The sequence below is a fragment of the Colias eurytheme genome, chromosome 6, assembly GCF_061535395.1.
Source record: "Colias eurytheme isolate Ceu_HAF_F1 chromosome 6, ilColEury1 Martin Lab GWU primary, whole genome shotgun sequence".
Classification (NCBI taxonomy): domain Eukaryota; kingdom Metazoa; phylum Arthropoda; class Insecta; order Lepidoptera; family Pieridae; genus Colias; species Colias eurytheme.
Genome location: NC_142985.1, coordinates 11,416,762 through 11,438,003, shown reverse-complemented (window position 1 = coordinate 11,438,003; position 21,242 = coordinate 11,416,762). Strand labels below are relative to the sequence as shown.

At 32.7% G+C, this 21,242-nt stretch overlaps 1 protein-coding gene and 1 long non-coding RNA gene across 3 annotated transcripts in view; one reads left to right on the top strand and one right to left on the bottom strand.

Moving 5' to 3' along the window:
* The window catches only part of krz (beta-arrestin protein kurtz), a 102,454-nt gene that overhangs the window by 17,815 nt on the left and 63,397 nt on the right, over positions 1–21,242 (top strand). The gene's annotated exons all lie outside the window — the stretch shown is intronic.
* LOC149908037 (uncharacterized) lies at positions 19,126–19,865 on the bottom strand. Of its 2 annotated transcripts, none has more exons than XR_016456784.1 (2): positions 19,711–19,865; positions 19,126–19,550 (listed from the first exon to the last, which is right to left on the bottom strand). It is a non-coding gene; the product is annotated as an uncharacterized LOC149908037 (long non-coding RNA). The 2 variants fall into 2 exon arrangements; XR_016456785.1 differs by having other exon boundaries at positions 19,770–19,831.

Sequence of the window (21,242 nt, the reverse complement as noted above, 5' to 3'; positions counted from 1 at the left end):
CCTCTTTGTGATAGAAACACATGAAAAATCTTGCCTCTTCTAAACATAATATATTATTAGAAATTAACTCTTCACACATCAATTACAACCCGTATGTTATTCAATCCTTATCATAAAGCTGCTATCTACTTCATTCATTCATTATAATTACACAGTCTATAACTAATTATAATTAGAGAAGATCAACCAGAATGTAGTATTTTATAGGTACGTATCTATTACATAGCATTTAGATGTTCAACATCTTGATTAAAGCTACTTTAAATAAATAATCACGACATAGTATAAAAAGTCGCTTTCTCTGTCCCTATGTATGCTTAAATCTTTAAAACTACGCAATGGATTAAGATGATGTTTCTTAAAAAGATAGAGTGATTCAAAAGGAAGGTTTTAGTATAAAATCTATTAGGTTTTAGACAAAGCGGATGAAGCCGCGGGCGGGTAGCTAGTAGGTATAGTATAATTTATTGTAAGTTTATTGTGGTAGAATATACGATTACGGTCCTATTTCGAATTAAAGAATTTAAAGTATTTTCATTTCGTTTTATATATAAAGAAGAATTGCCGAAATCATCGTCCAAATACAGAAAGTATCGACGATTTAATCTCGTCGAATCTTCAGCAAATAAAAAGAACATAAAAAATAAATTGATGGCATAGATTTGCCCTCGGGGACATCGCTGGCCGGATTGGAGAGCCTTTTTCTAAATATCCACTCATTTGTACAATGAATAATGACATTTATTTCTCGCTTCGCTTGAAATCGTATATTTACACCCTTTCGCACTTAAGCATAGATTTTATGCGATCTTTTCATATTGAAACAACAAAAATAAAATGAAACACTACGATGGTAATTTATTTATTACAGTGTATTAAAAACTGGGGCGTGGTTACTGACTTATACACAATACTTACTTATCAGACTTTTATTTTTACATGTAATATTAAATTAACATTAGTTCTCTGAAGTATGTAAGTAACTAATCCAAACTCGAAAAATTCTTTACTTTTTTCCGTATCTCTTAGAAATGTCAGTCTCTTGGGGACTGAGCATTGAGGTAACTAAATTGATATTAGAAAGTGCTCTGAAATAAAATTTCCTGACCCTTTCCAAATATACTTTTATTGGTTGGTTTTAATAGATTCCATTTTATGTCAAGTTTAGTGACGTGTCGTATTTTAAATCTATCGTAAAGTCTAATTACTGTAAAGCTATTTATAACCTAAACACGCTTAACTGGAAAACCTTTTAAATGTAATTGTGGGCATATCTTTGAAATGATATTCTTGTTGCGCCCAGTTCGAGTGGTTTTATGTGGCTAGTTAAGCGATTTAAATTAGCATGTTAATTGTTGCAGCTTATACATAATATGCTTAGTTTTATTTTATTCATTTAAGTAAAAACTATTTAGCGACTACGTCTGATTTGTTTAGAAGGCGGGGGTGGAAAGGTGTTTGTCGCATTATTTAGCAAGTTTCAGATAAAACACCTGTTCAAATGGATGTCATAGATCTTTGAAGATTTGAAGATAATATCTAAATATGATACAATATTTTTTCGAACCCTTTATAGATTCTAAAGAAGAAAGCAAAGAAAGCAAAGCTTAACATCTAAATAATATAACTTTTGTCGCAAAAAAATATGTTATAACCTTTGTTTTAAACGATCCGATTGTATCTTCTAACTATAGAAAAAAGGTCATATAAATAACTTGCTGCACTAAAAATGCTTAACAGATTTAGTCTCGATATACATATACGCATACGATAAACATATACGCAGTTAACTGAGTTTAGAGCTTGAGTGCTTAATAAAAATACCTCACCTTCATAAAAAGGGAATAAATCTAGACGGGCGTGCTAATCGAAAATTAAATTATGCAATCGCCTGAACAAAAGCATATTCCATAAGGCATAATACATCGCTGTAAATTCTATGCTAACAATTTTGCTAACAATGTCGTTCCATTAACTCCAATCTTTGTATACTAGCTTTTAGGTCGAGATAATTTTGACCAGGTAACATTGTAAACACGTGTCGCTATCGCAGGAATTCCTGTATTGCCCCACGAACCTAATTATCTTGCTATCACGGAGTTAACGAGGTTACTAAAGTTGTCCTGACAATGTACAGTGTAACTGCTATAGAGTACCGTGCTCCAGTTCAATGTGACTCCACGCCTAGTTTTAACTAGTTTTTACACGCTTTATATTAGCTTCACCTGTATGTTTGTATGTTTGTAACCGACTTCTTTGTGCGCGATTTTGACCAACTTTAAACGGCCAGATTTCGTTCAAACTTTGTGGATTTATTTAGGACCGATGACAATACACTAATTTGATAAAATAAATAATAGTTAAAAAAAAAATAAAAAACACGCGTTTTATAAAAAACCGAACTAAAAGCGTGTTTTTTAGTTTTTTTAACTATTATTATTATTTGTTGTATTAGTTAGTGATTGTTAGGGATTATACTAAGGTATGCGGATCTATTTTGTTGTGTGTTTTTAGATTAATGTACAATACTGTTTGTGTTTGTTGATGGAAAAGTAAAATATGGAAATGCAATTTTGTTTAAACAAAGTAATAAACTGCGTTTTTTCGAAAACTGTTGTGTCGTATCGTTTTAGCATCTATTTAAAGGTTTTGAAAATGTAAGCTAGTATTAGTTTAACCTTTTGATTTGGTGATTGATGATCTCTTGAAGTCCTATGTATCCACAGAAGGGATTGGTAAAAGCCAAATGTATTTCATATCTAATATCAAAAGCTTGTGTTATTTACGGGTAAGTTAGAATGTCACCGGCTGAATTTTTCTTTTCAATCATGCATAGAAATAATGATCTCTTGACCTCCCACGTACTCAGAACTGCGCTAAGTAAGTACCTGCGTCACTATTATAAGTAAAAATTCATATGCATTTTTTAATTAAAACGAAAGTGTTTGCCGTGCTTTGCTAGTCTATTCCTTTGGCATAACTGTTATTGTATGTATGTTTGATGTTGTTAGAAGTAGGTACAACATCGTGATTTTCTTTCTTTCTTGGTTTCTTAACCACATTGTTGTATATTTTTACTGTTTTATAACGAATTTACGAGTTGGAATTAGGGATTCCGAATCCAGTAGTTAATTTAAGGAGTACAAACTTCGTTTTAATGTACCAGTATTATTAGGTACCTATCACCTTCGTAGTAACTATTTACTTATTTAGTAATATACGGTTATACTACAAGTTCAACTCGTACGTTGACGCAGGCCTGCGTTCACCGCCTGGCGCCTATCGCCGAGTTTACGGGTCGTATAATCTGTTACATGCAATAAGCAAGTGATATCTACATCTGGCCGTTTGTTATTACGTTTTTAGCGTGTTTTACTACAAAACACTACGGTTTTGAAGTAAATTTACGATGATTTTGTTTTTCGAAACCGTGGAAATGGTCGTTTCGTATTTTTATGGTTCGGCAACAATTTTCCGCTGTTTGTTTTAGTTTAGTGTGAAAATAGTCTTTATGATTATTCACATTAGACTTTATTATCTAACTAGAACTAGTCGTGGTAATTTTTTATTATTAAAAAGAATTAAGTAGGTACGTACCGGTCACCGGATAGATAAATAGTAGATACTGCACCCACATAATCACGCTACATCAATTTATACAGTTTACTATATAGGGAATAATTCGCACATGTCGTCTCAATAAGGACTTGAAGATTTTTTATCAAATTTTTCATAAACTGATTTTTTTTTGTTCGTGTGTTCTATATTTTTTTTAATCTATCCTTTTCCTACATCCTATACATGTATCTTTGTATATTACATGTATCTTATAATATTTCAAGTAGTTGGAACAAACTCAAATTGCAAAAGTAATTTTACCTCAGGATTGTGGTAAACAATTTCTCCTTGCAGCGAATTGCGCTATTACAATGATTGCAATAAATTAACATAGTGCAATTTACATAGTAAAGCGCTGACCTTAAACTTCAGTTTTAATGATTTTTACTGCCGTTGTTAAATAACTATAGAGAATGTTGCTATTTTAAACCCTGATGAAAGCAAGTGTATTATTTTTTTTTTTATAGCTGCCGCATGGTGGTTACTTAATAGATGAACATATTTTAGTGCAGTTTTCTTTAAGAAAGTCTTCTTTATCGAGATGATATGCTGATTGCACGGGTTAGCTATTATTAGGAAAAGTTATCTATATGCTCATTTCATTTATTTAACCATTTATTCATATTACAAATGAGGTTTGAGCCAAATACTATTACATATCTCAATATTAACCCAATTGAACGTGAACAAAGACGGGAGCGACAGCTAGTTACAAGATATCATTGTTATTTGAAACTCGACTGAAGTTTGAGAAATAACAGTTATTAAAGCGATCTTTCCCGTTTCAATTGACGTTCAATCGAACAGGGTTTAGGAGATAACTAGATAACTACTCAACGGGGATAACACTACGGCAGACTTGTTATTTTCTCATCAGGAACATGACATTTGAGTGGATGGTAGTTATTTTCATTTCAGAAGTACAAGAAGTACACGTAACCACAGATTATATTATTACTTACTTTTAGAAATCTAAGAATTGAAGACTGAGATCTATAAAACGACTCCGGAACACACGCACACTTTTTAAACTTATTACCCTCTTAGTATCGGACATAAAAACAAGAAAATAAACAAACAGTGATATTCATCTTCTCGAATCGGATAATAACAGTAATAATCTGCTAAAAGACCGATTTTGATTTCAACTATTGAAGCGGAAAAGTACGTACAAGTGGGAATAATGAATATTGTGGTCGTGGATGCAATCCCGTTCCATTGTACGGTGTGTAACGGTTCGTTTGGTACGATGCGTTTTTGTAAAAGCATTTTATATTGTCTCCTCAAAACTCGGCCGCGGCCTAAATGGTCATGAAGGTGCAAAGTCCATTTTTATGTTTAATGCGTTTTTGTGTTGTCCAGTTTTAGTAGGGCATTTTTTTTTTGTATTCAGCCTGTAAGGCAAAAATTTATGAATATGTTTTCAGCAAATTTATCTAGTCACGTGGAAAAAAAATATAAACATGTGAAAAAAACTAATGTTATCTATATTTATTTTTTCCTTAATAAAAATTGCTTTGAATTGAAAATGATGCCAAACATATAAAGGAAAATCATGTTGATGTATTTTTATTACAAGTAACTCGCAAGTAATTTATGCTTCTTTGATCTGATTCTTGTAAGTAATTGAATTCAGCAACATTTCGTTGATTGGTTTATTTATAATATCTTATTATGTATAATAAATAAAATATTGTACATATTAGTATAATTTTTGTAAAGAACGCGAGCTTTATTAAAAAGACGAATCCTCTTTCAAGAAACTGTACAAATTTGGAACAATGTACGCAATATTTATAGCTACCAAATGTCGATATCTTATTTTTTTATTTTCAATGGAGGCTGAGTTCAAAGGATACATTACTGTAATGAACATGGATGAAACTTTACCATATTACGTTAAAAAGGTTTGTTTCATATATCAATAAAACAACGCCCATGTTTCAAAGTAAACAGTCTTGATTTATTTGAGCTCAGTATTTGGTAGTAGCTCTTAAAATATATGCGTTTATACAAAAGTCGTTTATTATTCCGAGAAGAAAGTGAAGAGGCTTCATCAGATTAAGGTGAAATTTTGACCTTTTACTGAAATATTCTGTGACAATCGCGTAACCTGATCTCTGAACCTTGGAAATTCTTCGAAAGTGGATTACGGGGAATTTTCCTTTCTTAAATGAAGACACTTATTACTTTTACTTTTAAATCTGTATTGACACTGGCTGGAATGCAAATTTTATTGAAAAAAAAAGGAAAAAAAAAACAACTGACAGCTGTTTAATCGAGATGACATAAGACCATGTGTACACGATCCTTGCGATGATTTATAGGCGGTGTTCTCAATATCGCCGCACGTACGGCCCTTATGTGCACAAATTATGACGTTCACACATGCCATTTGCGCGCCATTTTACAATCCAGGTCACTGTTTTATCAATAAGCGTCGTATGTTGCAAACATCTGGTATTTATTACCTGTTAATTGGTCTGGTGTTCTGTGAGATCGTAATGATGCAATTATTTTCTTATGAGCTATTTTACGAATGCAATTTTATGGGCGTCTGCGAGGGTACTTAAATCTATAATGTCACTTCTGTACGTAAAAACAGATAACACTCGGATGCAATAAAATTGTCTACTGCAAGGAATGCTCTAGATAATTTTATATGAAGTTCCAATTGTATTTAAATCCATGCGCTTATTTGAATGTTTCATAGAATTTTAGAATGTAACATGAAGTATGTACCTATTTATTACAAAATTTTTGTTATTTTGAAATATGGATAAATTAACATTTTAAAAGATTTTATTCGAAATGATTAAATTCAACACAAGTATCATCTGTATTTTATGCGTACAATATTTTTATGTTCCTTACACTAAGAGTTAGATGCAAGCTTGACACATCACTCAAGTTTATTTTAGGATCAGGGCTTTATGTAAGCCTAATTGGTGTCAGAGGGTTGTTCACCTTACGAAAGCCTAAAGTATAAAGAAACTGTTACTTTTCTCAGCTACGTCGCCGCGGGAGATTTTCTGTGTTTATTTAAAATGAGATAGCAAAACATTATATTTTGACTTGTAACAACGAAATTCTTATGTTACGGTGTATGGTACTTTATTTCTTAAAATCTTCGATGAAAGTTTGTATGATTAACCAAATAAACGATGTGGAATTGATTACCTAGCGATTTTCTTTTGTATAAAACACGAGATAGAAAATTTACTTTTAATATTAATTGATATTTACCACATACCTAAATTAATTGGTATGACTGGCTGCAAATAATTTCTATAAACAGATACTTATTGCTACGACTCGTTCTTCCAAAAACATATACTTATCCAAATAAATAGGCAGCCATAAAACAAGTCGTCGACAAAAAGATCGACAATGGCCAAGACATCTATCGATGTAAATACAAGATAATTAATCAACAGTTTAAATAGTTAAATGCATTGCGTAGGTAACTTAGTATTCCCGTAAGAGCTGTCGTTTCCTTCCACGGACCTCTTTGTATGTAAATTGATGTAACGTTCGAGCCCTACCGTTAGCGCTTTTTTCGTGAGGGTGAACGGACGTTCTGATGGGAAACAATGTGACCAACCCACGACAGAAACACTGCTAGAAAGATATATAAATATTTTTAAGTATGCCGCACGGTTTACCTGCGACCGCGACCTAAAGCATGTTATTTTGGTACATAAGCTGCATCACTGTCAAATATCGTCAAAGCGGTTCAGTAGTTTTCCCGTTAAAGAGGAAATACAATACTTCCTTTGCCTGCTAGTGACTCCTGTGCAGCCTGAAAAAATTTCCTTGTTCATCTCTAGGAATGTTTTCGTAAAAAGGTTTCATAGTATGTAGGTACGATTTTTACGCGATTTTATTTGGTCTCTAAATAAAAGTAAATAATCTATTACCATAATAAGCAGTTGTTGTTTCAAGTATGTGAAAATAAGCGCACATTCTAACAGTTTTTTCCCCATGGTTGTTATTATGCAGCAGTGAATTTGCTGCATTTTAAATTGCAATACATTTAAAATCACATACTCATAAATTAACATTATTAATGTCCCCTTTGACCTAGCTTATTTAAAACTCAAGTTTTCAACTCGTTAAAACTTTTTCATTGTAACTACACGAGTCGGAATTTTTTATCAAGTTAATATGGCAATTGGAGATGTTCCAGACTTTAAGGCAACTTTTATACTTAGTTAAAATATTGGCATCGTTTTTATTGGATAACGATTATTTTGAATTTTCACTACAGTATATGGCTGTAGCTTATATTATTTTTAAACAATAACATGCATTTCATACAGTCAGAGAAAATGTATGCCTCTTTACGGTCTAATATAAAGTCTCACCTACTTATCCATTCATGAATAATAGGGATGTTGTGTAAGTTGGTTTAATTTGTTTTTGTTTTTGCTTCATTCAATTATTTTTGTAATTTTGTTACTAAGAAAATTTGAAGGAAAGTGACAGAGGGTGGGTTATTTGTACGGGAAAATATATGGAAGTGAAGTTCAAATGGATAGCCTATCTATAGATGTTATACCTAACGCTATCGCAGCCGTTAAGGCTAATGAAAATCTACACACGCGACAACCACTAGAACGATTGCCAAGCATAATTACTTACATTAATTAATGGTATTGCCTGTCGTTGACGGGAATTAAACTATTAGGCACAGGAAAGTTTGAAATAGACTAATTTAAAGCTGAAGATTCTGTTCGTATGTTTTGATGAAGGTAATACAATATTTTTGGTTTAGGCAGACGAAGTTGCGTTGGTCAGCTAGTATAAAATAGTTTGAACCTTTCATTACTACACCCAGATATGAAAGTAAACATCATAATGCGTAAAATAATAGGAATATGGCCGCTATCAGAGTGATAACACTATCTCCGCGTAATCGACAATAATGGTTAGGTACCAAACATATCTATATCTGGGTATAATAGCTGTGTCGCGTAGTTTACAAGTAGATCATAGTAAATCAAGTAGGTACCCTGTATCTATAGGTCATGTCTTATTTTGATTTGTATTACTACTTAAATTCATTTATAGCTGAAAAGTTCGCTTGTTTTAAATTTTGTGGCTCAAACTATTCTCTACACAGTACACATACTTATAGGATAGTTTGTGCTACTATAACTAATTTATGGAGTTCACATTTAAGTTTAACAATTCTGCCGATGACCATTCTGTTTGTATGAAAGGTTTTCTCTTTAGAAATAAATGTTTTCTGCAAAGTGTATCTCATACAATGCCTCAACTGAGGTGTAAACAACGTACAAAATAATCATATCTACTATCACAGACCTACTATTATTCAATTAAATCAGCTCAAACTACTTTTTTCTAGCATCTCAATGTTATTGCTATCCTTTTTTCTCATTAATGATGATATTGCTGTCTCGCTCCCACAGACCATGCTATAAGTTCGTGTTAAATGACGAAGTAGAAGGATGGGTGTGTTATGCATATTTGCACGCAAGCAAAACTTTACTGTGTGCCAAGGGACGCGTGATGGACTTACTAATATTTAAAAACATATAAAAACTGTGTACCTATGTTGTTATTGTGAATGTTGTTAGCGTAAGGCTTGTAAGTAAAACTTACGTAGTAACTATTCAGTAATCTGTGACAAAAGTCAAAACCCAGAATCTTTAAACGAAAAGAACCTATTTGCAAATTGACATGCTATTCTAGTAGCTACAATCTATGTATTGGTAGCTAGGCATGGTTCACTTTTACTTTTCCTCCTTGATTTCATTACTAAGGGTTTACAAAAGTATCATTTCTAGCTAGATAGTAAACATAAATATCATAGAGCACTGTCCGTACGGGAATCTCTATAAAGGTTACACATTCAAGTTATTCCACGCAAGCACGTGCCTCAGTAAATGGCATCATTTAGAGGCATATACAGTGCCGCTTTTTGCTAACACCTAGGCGACAGTCTCAAAGGCGGCTTGAATATTTTGCATTTTACAAAATAGGAAGGAAAGGATCACGTTTCTTATATATGTTTATTTTTTATAGTTGGTTTAACACGTGTAAAGGGCATGTGTGCATTGGCCTTCCTTGTAATTTAGCTTTTGTTTGAGGTTCTTTTTAACTTATGAAATTGCGGTCTACTTTTGAAATAGTTTTAAATGTAGTAATTAAACTTTATTTTGTTTTATATCGAGTTTAAAACGTTCTTATAGTTTAATATCTTCAGATATGAATAGCTTTTTATTAATTACTGCAGAATATGCAGTCATAGGGTTTTCTAATATTTACCTGGACAAACTGCTAGGTTGGCAGGTTTAAACAGGCATGTCCGTACCAGTTACTTTCACTTGATGGGATGGTAGAAAAAAAATATATATCAGCATGAGCACTGTTTTATAACAAAATTGTTTATTGTTGAGACAATAAACAACTTAAAATGTCTTTATGTATACATTGCACTTGTAACATAATACATACACACACATATTAAGAAAAAACACTATTTTTAACGTTCATGATATTTTTGATGTCATTTTTGTTATTTAAACTAGTTAAAAAACAGTTTAAAAAAGTTCTGTCTTGGACGTCCGTGTGTCTGTATGTGCGGAGGATTTTCTTGTTAACACGATAGCGACCGAAATACTTTACTAATCGAGTCTTTTTTTTTCTCTTACGCTTGAGTATGCTCAGGAATAGAACCCTTTCATTTTTCAGGGTCTGATTCGATGTGGTTTAATTGTTATTAAATAAACAAAAATAATAATTAATAAATATTTATTAAAAAAAAATTATGAGGCGTGCACTTTTGGATTTTCCAAATTATTATAAAATTGGACTCATTCTATTATCACGCAGGTGAAGGTTGACTGACCTATTGTCGGATCTTCTACTAATAATTCTACAGGAAATCGAATAAAACACATGCATAAAAAGTTGAGCACTATCGAAACTATGTATTTTGTCGGTTTATCTCGTAATTTCCGCTCAAACATCAATATTTTATACCCATCGCTTCTCGTAAGCGCGTGTTTAAATGGATTTCGGGAATTGATTTTTACTGGTTTAACCGATTACGAAAAGGAGGAAGCTCGATGTTTGTCTGTATATATATTTTTTATGTAGGTTCGACGTGAAAATTTTGAACTAGGGGTTTGCAACGGTGTTATAATATGTATAATAATGAGGTTATAGTTGTAGTATAGATTGTAATGATATTTGTTAGTTGGTGAGGTACTGTAGTCTGTATGACAAACTAAACAAAGGTAGTGAAATACACATAAAGCATCCCTTAGATCCCATAGACCATCGTCTATGAAGATATATATGGGTGAAAGAAAGTTGCGCGATTTCTTGAAATTCTCGCAAACGTAGCCCAAGGCGACGCTGTTTCTCAATACTTCACTGTATCTTCAGAGATAAGTCGTAACTTGGTATAACCTACTAGATATATCAAATACTTGCGCATTTGATATTCAAAAACCCGCCATAATCCAACGATTGACGCAAGACCATGCAAATCAGTGTTCTTTATTACCCGACTACGGCAAAGCAAAAGGAGGGTTATGATTTTGACGGGCTATGTATGTATGTATGTATGTATGTATGTATGTATGTATGTATGTATATATGTATGTATGTATGTATGTATGTTCATCTGTTCCCTCGTAACTTCTAAACTACTTATCAGAATTCGACAAATGACATATCATTAGAAGCGTCTTAATTGTCCGCTGGTTATAGGCTATATGGGGTTTCACAAAATCTAATGTGGCGCCCTCTAGTGGACAAAACATACAGAGTAAAAAAATAAAGTTAAGATAAATATGCTGTGTTTGGTATCATTTGAAAGCTTTTTACTTGCACATTTTGAATATATATATATTACTAGCATTTCCTTGTGACTTTACCTGTATTCATGGGCTGATTGCATATAATTCACATCTTTTCGTTCATAGCTTCTTTATTAGTTCATCAATTTAACTTTTGTTTTATACTTTTTCAGCGTCGTTTTTTGTCGTAGTTGGGTTTTAGTTGTTTTACTTTTTATCTTGTGGATGATGTAGTTGCGACCCCGCGAGTTATATCGCGTCTATTTTATACTAACTGTGCCTCGCGGTTTTAACTGCATTGCTCCGGTCCTATTGGTCTTAGCTTGATGATATGCAGCCTATAGCCTCCCTGGCCAAATGGGCTCTCTGACATTGAAATAATTTTTCAAATTGGACCTGTAGTTCCTCCTTATTGGTTAAAGAGCTAGCGATTATAATACTAATACGTAACCTATTTTCAAATTTCAAAATGGCAGACGTGGCTAAATGAATTTATAATTCGCCAAAAATACTTATACCTATAGAAGTTTCTATGGAAATTTTTAACGGGATTAGCAGTAAAAGCATTCGTGATATCGCAAAATCAAATTGGTCACATATTGCAGAGGATTGGAGATAAGTGCATAAAACGTAACGAAAAAATACGTTGGTGTATAAACCTTTATGCATTTTGAAAGAAGTTTTTACTTTGTATGGTAGAGTGAATTTAATATTTATAATATTGTCACGCTTGTTTAAACTTGAAATGTTTGTTTTATTTCTCCCATTTCAGGGGTTTATTTGCTAAGGGCGCGGGCTATTTAGCCAAGAAATCCTAGGTAACTAAGGTTATTGCCAATGTTCAATTCGGAGATTTTCATTGGTATATTCATCAATCCTGTAATTATTGCTTAAAGGCTAAAGCTAAACAGTTGTACAGATAAATAATAAATTAATTATTTTGCAAAGAAAATTGTACCTTTCAGCGTATTTAATTTAATTCAAAAGATAAAAGAATTATTGAGATAAATTAAAGCGTTTATTATAGCGTTAAAATTGTAAAAGCTTCGTTTATTTGTAAACAATGAATTGTGAACTAATTAAGATTTTATCGAGAGCCGATTATTGACGTTGAAATGTTTTTATTGTTAACACTCTATCTTCCTTTATTTTTCTTAACCTTTTATATTTATTTATTTTCAAATTGGAATTTTAATTGGGAATGCATTAAAATGTAAACACTTGCTCATATAACTTATTACGAATAACATTATATTATTTTCAAATTATTTCCTTTGAATAAATGATTTAAACATGTCGCTTGGCAATTACGGACGGTTGTCCATGATCATATTTTTCATATCATATTTTTTATTCTTGTTCATGTTCAAACCTCAAGTTATAATTAAATGACCCTAAAAATTTTGTGTTTCCAGTGAACTCCAGTTATACCAGTGGATAGCATTTCGTGGACATTGTCGTAAAATCATTGTACTAAATTGGCTAACCAAAGCAGGAAACTTATTTTCATGAATTATACTGAATGAATATTACATTTTCATTATCAGTATAGAATATTGTTGTATGTTTTAATTTTACACCTGCATAATAATTACGCTTTACATCCGATTGTGGAAAATCACGATGTTTATGACATATTCTTTTGGTGTGTGCTTGTTTATAATCGCAATTATTTAATTTAAAAGTCTTGATTGCCATGTTTATAGCCTTAAAATTTCACCTGAAAAACGATTTTGTTTAAAGACGCATTCACTTTAAATATATATATATATATTAAAATTTAAAATTTAATGCGTCTTTAAACGAACACGAAGTAAGCAGTAGCTGATATCTAGTAAATAAATGATAACAAAATCCAATCGATTGAAACAAGCATAAAAATCAGCACAGTGGTTACGGATATTGCAAGTTCAATGGCCGACATAAAATGGGTCACGATTAAGCGCTTGGCTGTTTAAAAGGAATGAAGCGATTTGGGAGTTAAGATATTCTGTGGAGGTTGTGAACGTGGTATTTTATGAATAGGGGAGAGGTGTAGTGGTTAGTGGTACTGTGGTAGGTTGTGGGTTCGATGTTTGGTTGGTACTGGAAACATTCGGAAGAGGTTTTTTTATAGGTATTTTTAATAGTACATACTTAGTGTTTTGGCATTAGGTATATGTTTAAAGTATTAAATATACTTTGTCTTAATCAATCGTCTACTTTCCTTAGCTGTGTTCAGTTTGGGAATAGGTGTTTTTATGATATTTTTGAAATTTCACATTAAAGTTGAAGGTTATCATCGAAAATAGGTTAAATCTGTCTAAATACTTGGTTGGGTTTTTTTGAAAAAATCTTCCGCAGTAAGCAATATAACCAATAACCAGTGTTCCTCAACATTGTCCTTTGCCTATGTCCTACGTTTTTCATTTCTTTTCATTAAGTATAGCCTTTTCAGATCAAACTTCTTATGTCCTACGTCTAAGTATTATACCTTATTAATTATTACATAACAAGCTTTCGTAACAAATAATTGTTGATCCCTCTATTGTATGTAAAGCTCATACAAGCAAAGTTCAAGTTGTTATTGTTTACTTGCTTACCAAAACTTGATGAAACTAGAACAATATACTACATATAAACTATTACTAACATGTGCGAAAGGCTGGTCAAAGGCGGTGGTTTGAATTTTCAAACAAAATTTGGAAGTCGTGTGTAACAATTGTTAGGCTTTCAAGACTAATATTTAAATCATTTAGTTGAAATTTCGTATTGACTAGACGTTGAATATCAAGTTTGTTACACATAAAAATTAAAAAAAATTGTTAGGGGTAACGGAATTGACAAAATATTGCACGGTGCGGGCGAAAAGCCAGTTTTCGTTAAAAGTCAAGTCAAGAACAATATATGTAGACTAGCAATGCCCTGCGGTTTCACCCGCAAAGATAGCGATATCGTTACAGTGAAAAGTATACTATAGGTCGGACTATAGGTTTAATTTTTAATCACATGAAAATCACCTTTACCCCGTCCCGCACTACGGCCTTTTTTTTTGTTTTAGTGGGGAAATCTTTCATAGATACCCACGGCCTCCGGGGGAGGTGCCGTGGGTTATGTCGGATTCCTACCGACGAAAACCCCACTGTGTTCTGTCAAGACGCATATTGGTAGAATTCCTCCGTGACCCCCGCACTACGGCCTGCTCGAACAGTATACCTACTTATTTTCTGTAGATTGACACTTTTAAAAATTCGTTATATCTTTTGAATGGAATATCCAATTCTTTTCATTTAAAAAGTATTTTGCTGGTATTGAAACAGTCTATAATAAAACATCATTTAATGGGATAAGGATTAATATATGTGTATGGATAACATGGTTTGATTACTGTCGGCACTTCTATTTACTTTGAAAACGTAAAAAAGTTGTTGTAGTAACATAACTACTGAAGATGGACATATGGTATCGCGGACTTTCTTGTAGATATTGATCCATTCTATAATACCGTAGAACATTTTTTTGTTCTATCTTCAATAGATTCCGCAGCGCACGCGATGACAGAAGTTTTATTGAGGATTTTTTTACACCTTGGGTTACATTATTGCATTTTTGGTAAGGATCTCTAATTTTTTTGAAAATGCAATATAGCCTATGTTGCTCAGTAAAGATGCAGCTTTCTAATGGTGAAAGAATTTTTGAAATCGGTCCAGTAGTTTTTGCGTGAAAACCATACATACATACATACATACTTACATACATACTTACAAACTTTTCCTCTTTATAATATTAGTATAGATTAAAAATGAGTAGTTTTACTATCGACACGCTCTATTATTATAAGTTGTTTTATCTATGATTTTAACTGTCAATAAAATATAAGCATCAGTTTTATGGACTAGGGCGAACGACTGCCTCAAAGTTGCGATCGTAAATTTGAACAATAGTTTTATATTTCAGTTATTATTGTATTGGATAATTTGTAATGACTAATGCTATTTCTGTTTTAATAGCCGGCCAAAATAGAACATTATACTCCTTTGAATTGGATTTGAGTGTAGGAAGAGAGGAATATTTGCTTGTTTCCTTATTGAGAAATCTTTAATTAGCTTTCGGCTTATAATTTTCTTGATAAAGAGATATTTATTAAAAGCACTTGATGAAAACAGAACAATTGATTAATAAATCCCCCTTTTCACCCGAGTTTGAGAGGCGAGTGAAATAAATTAGATTCTATCGTACATAATTCACATAGCTTTTTCCCATAAACTGAATTTTTATACCGCGATTTTCCGGTTATACGAATTCCTTTTGAATATTTTTAGTACTAGAGTATTCCTTTTGAATATTGCACGCCTCATAAGCGAAGCGTTGAGGTGGGTACTACTGTCACTTCGCGCAAAACATCTGATTTTTCAAACTTAAAATGTCTTTATGTATCATACATTGCACTTGTAAGATAATACATACACACACATATTAAGAAAAAACACTATTTTTAACGTTCATGATATTTTTGATGTCATTTTTGTTATTTAAACTAGTTAAAAAACAGTTTAAAAAAGTTCTGTCTTGGACGTCCGTGTGTCTGTATGTGCGGATCCTTTTTCTTGTTAACACGATAGCGACCGAAATACTTTACTAATCGAGTCTTTTTTTTTCTCTTACGCTTGAGTATGCTCAGGAATAGAACCCTTTCATTTTTCAGGGTCTGATTCGATGTGGTTTAATTGTTATTAAATAAACAAAAATATTAATTAATAAATATTTATTAAAAAAAAATTATGAGGCGTGCACTTTTGGATTTTCCAAATTATTTTTAATATTCTCTCACATTTTCGTGTTATGTGGGTGATAACGTTACAATTCAATTAGTTGTAATAAATTCCGAGCGTATAACGGTTGGAGAATTTCATCCTGTATATATTACTACAGAAATGGGTGTATATTTCAGATATTATTTACATTTATATTTGGACGAATAAAAAACTTATTGCCTCTTGTTTTCCTTTACCTATTTTCCTTAGCAATTTCCTAAGTCACTTGATCTAATGAACATTACATACCATAGTTTTTTTGAGAAGTAATCGACATGGAGGTAATTTGTAATACAAAATCTTTACCTAGTAATTGATTACGGAATTGCACAAGTAAAATATAGATTTTATTTCCCTCCAGAAATTCGTCTGCAATTGAATAAAATGTAGCTAGAAAGCTACAAGGCTTCAAGGCAGTAACTACCGTCTTATCTGCCAGCTAAAATCCGGCGGGCGTCGTCAAAGGGAGGCCCTTTTGCATACGGCGTGAATTGCAAGCAAGGGGTTAGGGGCTAGGGCCCATTGTGACGTGACGAGCCTCTTGTCTACGTCACTGCATTGTAATGACGTCATCAAGCGTGCTCCGCGCGTCCATTACACCCGCTGTTTTGTCTTGAGCATTTGCTTAATGTACGAGTACAAGCTTGTACATTTTGTTATTTGTTCGGTGTAATAGTTTAAAAAAAAATAGTGGTCTGTGAGAGATCCGTATACTATGATCGCATATTATACGGCTGGTGATTGCGATATGAATTTGCCAGTCAGTTCACTTCATGGCGTAAACTGTCTGGAAATAAGAGGTCATAATACGGCCCCAGGTTAGTGTTCCGATCGACGTTTTCATTCCTAGATCTAGACTGGGAAAAGATTGTGAACCATTTTAATCATGATTCAGAAATATTCTATGCGAAGTTGGTCCGTTTTCTTTCATTTTGAATTAAATCTGGAAAATGCAGCGCATTGGAAACCTGTCTAGACAGATTTAATTTATTTAAATTATACAAAAAGAATCTTGTTATGTTATTATAGTTGGTACTAAAAATGATTTAGTTGAGTTTTTGGTAAACAAATATTAAACTGCATGAATTATCATTTGACCGCCTCCTTGGTACAGTGGTTGACGCGTGAGCGTAGAACCGAGGGGTCGAGGGGGAGGGGGGGGGGTGAGTTTGAGTTTGATACAGATGTATGGATAATGCATCTGCCCCTTACCCCACTTGGGGACTTTATGAATTATCATTTGGACAACTTTTAGTAGCGCATTTTTTCCACAGGTATCACGGTGTCGTAGAGTATTTTTTAAAGAATGACATCTTCTCATTTCATATACTTACCTATTATTAAAATACTTATAATATCTCGGTTTTATATAGAATACTAGCAGTCCGCCCCGGCTTCGCCCGTGGTACATATTGACGTTTTCTCTACGTAAGAACCATCCTCGCACTTCAAGCACGCAATAATAAAAAAAGAATTAACGAAATCGGTTTAGCCGTTCTCAAGTTATGCGCTTACCAACACATTTTGCGATTCATTTTTATATTATAGACTAGTATTCGTGTGGATATGATTGGTTTTTAACCGTCTTCAAAAAAAGTAGGAGGTTATCAATTCGGCCGGTAGGTACAAATATTTTTTTTTTCAATCATCAATGCGCATTTTGCTTATCTTTCTCTAAATTGGAACGTACCATAAGATAATTTATTATGCTATATAAGCTTTTACAAAGTATAGGATTTATTTTTATTCAATGTTAAGTCACTTTTTGTTATCATCAAATAAGGATTTATTTGAGAAAAATATAAATCGAATTACACCACAGAAAAGTGCTTAATGAACATTTTATTTTTACTCGAGGTTTTTGTATTATAATAATCATGGATTCTGGAGTTTACTAATCCCCAAAGATTTGTGGTGTCTTAAGTTAATGGAAGGTTATTTTCTTTATAAATTACTAGCGGTCCGCCCCGGCTTCGCCCGTGGTACATAATATTTACGTTTTCTCTACATAAAAACCGTCCTCGTACTTCAGGGAATATAATAAAAAAAGAATTATCGAAATCGGTTTGGCCGTTCTCGAGTTATGCGCTTACCAACACATTTTGCGATTCATTTTTATATATAAGAAGATTATTGCAATAAAGCGGGAAGTGTGCACTTTGCGAACTTTCCGACATCTTTTATTCATCTCAGTCTATTAAGTCTACTTAGTATTCTCCACTAACATCGCTATAATTGATACTTAACAATAAATAATCCGTTTACTAAAACTTGTCTGAATATTATAATAATAATTCATTTTCTGTTTGTTTGTCTTTAATTGCAATGTCTGATTGTTTCCTTTTGATGAAATGTATCTATGGCTAGATAAACCTTTCAAAATGCTAAAATAGAAGTTATCTACCATTTTGTTTAGTAGTTTTAATAAGATACTTATTTAATACCTTTATTAATTAGTCAAAATTTATAATGAGATTCAGTTTTCATCTTAAAGTATAGAAGTTTTAGTACACGAAAGTGATTTAGTGGCGCAAATAACCCCGAAAGTTTCTCCTTTATTTTAAAATATTATTTCGTTTATTGCACGCCTCATAAACGAAGCGTTGAGGTGGGTAGGGGAGCGAGGGGCTAGTTGTAACAATTTTCAAAAATACTTCTATATCTCGCGATATCTTGGCTAGCTTATCATTAACTAAACTTTGATTGAAACTTAAACTATTCTTCTATTATGTTAAATCGAAAAAATATCAAAAATCCAGATAACTCTTCCGCAATTACTGTTTTATTTAAAAAAGGGAAGTGTTACAACGTACCCCGTGCTTGGGGTTAGTTGTAACATCTATTGGGGCAAGTAGTAACATCAATTAAAAACAAAAATGTGAAACCTTCAATCATTTATTTTTTTCACATATCTAATTATTTTGCTTTGTTTATAACAATAACTAACTAAGTACTTCTAAAATATGTATTTTCTCATTAAATAATTAACTGAAACATACTTTTTATATACTTAATCAACAAATTAACGATTTAAGTTTTTAACTAGTAAGCTAGTTTCCTTATTTCGATAGGAAGTAATCCAAAGTATATTTCGGCACACTTAAGTATATATATAGACATTTTACGTTCTTCTTCTTCTGTGAATACTTGTCTAGGCTTGACATAACCTACTTTTGGACTTTCATTGCTCTTCTTCTTCTTAGTATTGCCCGCTCTGTCTTTCTCTTATACTCTTTCATTCTAAATCAAAACAAATATGGTATGTCCTGTATGGTATGTCCTGTATGGTGGAACTCACAGCAATCTGGGATTTTGTTACAACTACCCCGAGATTTTGTTACAACTAGCCCCTAGGTATAATTTTTAATATTTTTCAAGATAACTATTAAATCAACTTAGTAATTTTAAAAACAATTACAGAACATCATTAATAGTTATATTCTATCATCAAATAAAATATATACAACTCTAATTAGTCGTAAATAGTAAAACCAACCAAAAAGTTACGAAAGTGAAATAATACGTTAACTGGCGCCAATGAAGCCCTTGCACACATCTAGCTAATCATCTGGCTGGCAGGACACTGGCTGTGATGAAGCGGTGTGGCCAGTTATAATCGTAAGATTCAGTAAAAAAAAGACGTCAATAAGGTTTACATTGCTATTGAAAAAGGTCTGTTACTACTTACCCCTGTTACAACTAGCCCCTTGCTCCCCTACTACTGTCACTTCGCGCAAAACATCTGATTTTTCAAACTTAAAATGTCTTTATGTATCATACATTGCACTTGTAAGATAATACATACACACACATATTAAGGCAATTACATGGTTCAACGACCTTAATGATTCTGTCAGTATATTTGAATTTGTTTTTTTAACCGCCCTCTATAATATACATCATTGTTGAAGTAAAAGTGACCAAAGATTATGGAATTGTAAAATGTATCGTATTGTATCGTAATGTGTTAGTGGTTTCTACCTAATTTATGTTTTCTCTGAGAGGCAGTAACATATTACATTTATGAATAGTAAATATTGTGTACTATGTATGTTGTAAATGTAATGTAGGAAGACTCATCTTTCAAAATTAACCGTTATAAGCAAAGTCTCTACTATTGCGAGATTCGAGAGTCTCTACCATTCTGGAGACCTTAAGATGACTAAGCAAGTAATTATAAGTTCTAGAGTGGGGAAAAGATAAGAAAACACCGATTTAGAAATTAATTTTATTCAAAACGGACTCTACTATATTCTGGAGACCTGATGATGGCTAGGGTGGAGAACATCTCACCTACAGAGATATAAAAGATGGAGGATACATTATTTGACGTAATTCTATACAACGGCCTCTACCATGTCATGGTGTATCGAATGGTAATGGTGACCAGGCAAATGTATTTAGCGTTCTCTGTATATCTCTTCATACCTATATTCCTACGAATTGCATGCATATATTCCTACGAATATATGCATGCAACCTACACACACCGAAAAAAATAGGGGAACGAACAAGAAATCACGTCTTTTTCGACTTGTTATGTATTTTGAAGTTAGTTAGAGGTTAATTTTAAAAAAAATGTGTTTCGATTTTTAAACATTAAATTTTTTTTTTCATTTCCACAACCGCACATCCCGTCTCAAACTGAAGTATCATCCTCATCATCTGGATGCATGGCGATCTAGTACAGTGCGATTCACCCGGCACTTTTTGCCAAGAACAACATCGTTGTGGAATGAACTTCCATCTGAGGTGTTTCCAAGCGTCTTCGACAAGGAGATGTTCAAAAAAAGGGCATATAAACATCTTAAAGGCCGGCAACACATTCGCGGTGCCCCTGACAACGCGAATGCTAATGGGCGGCGGGCTTCACTTTCCATCAGATGACCCGCCTGCTCGCTTGCCCGCTACCTATTAAAAAAAATATATTATACCCATTTAAGAGTTTGGTGCCTATTTATCGACTATTTATAGCAGCTTCAAAACAAAAATATTG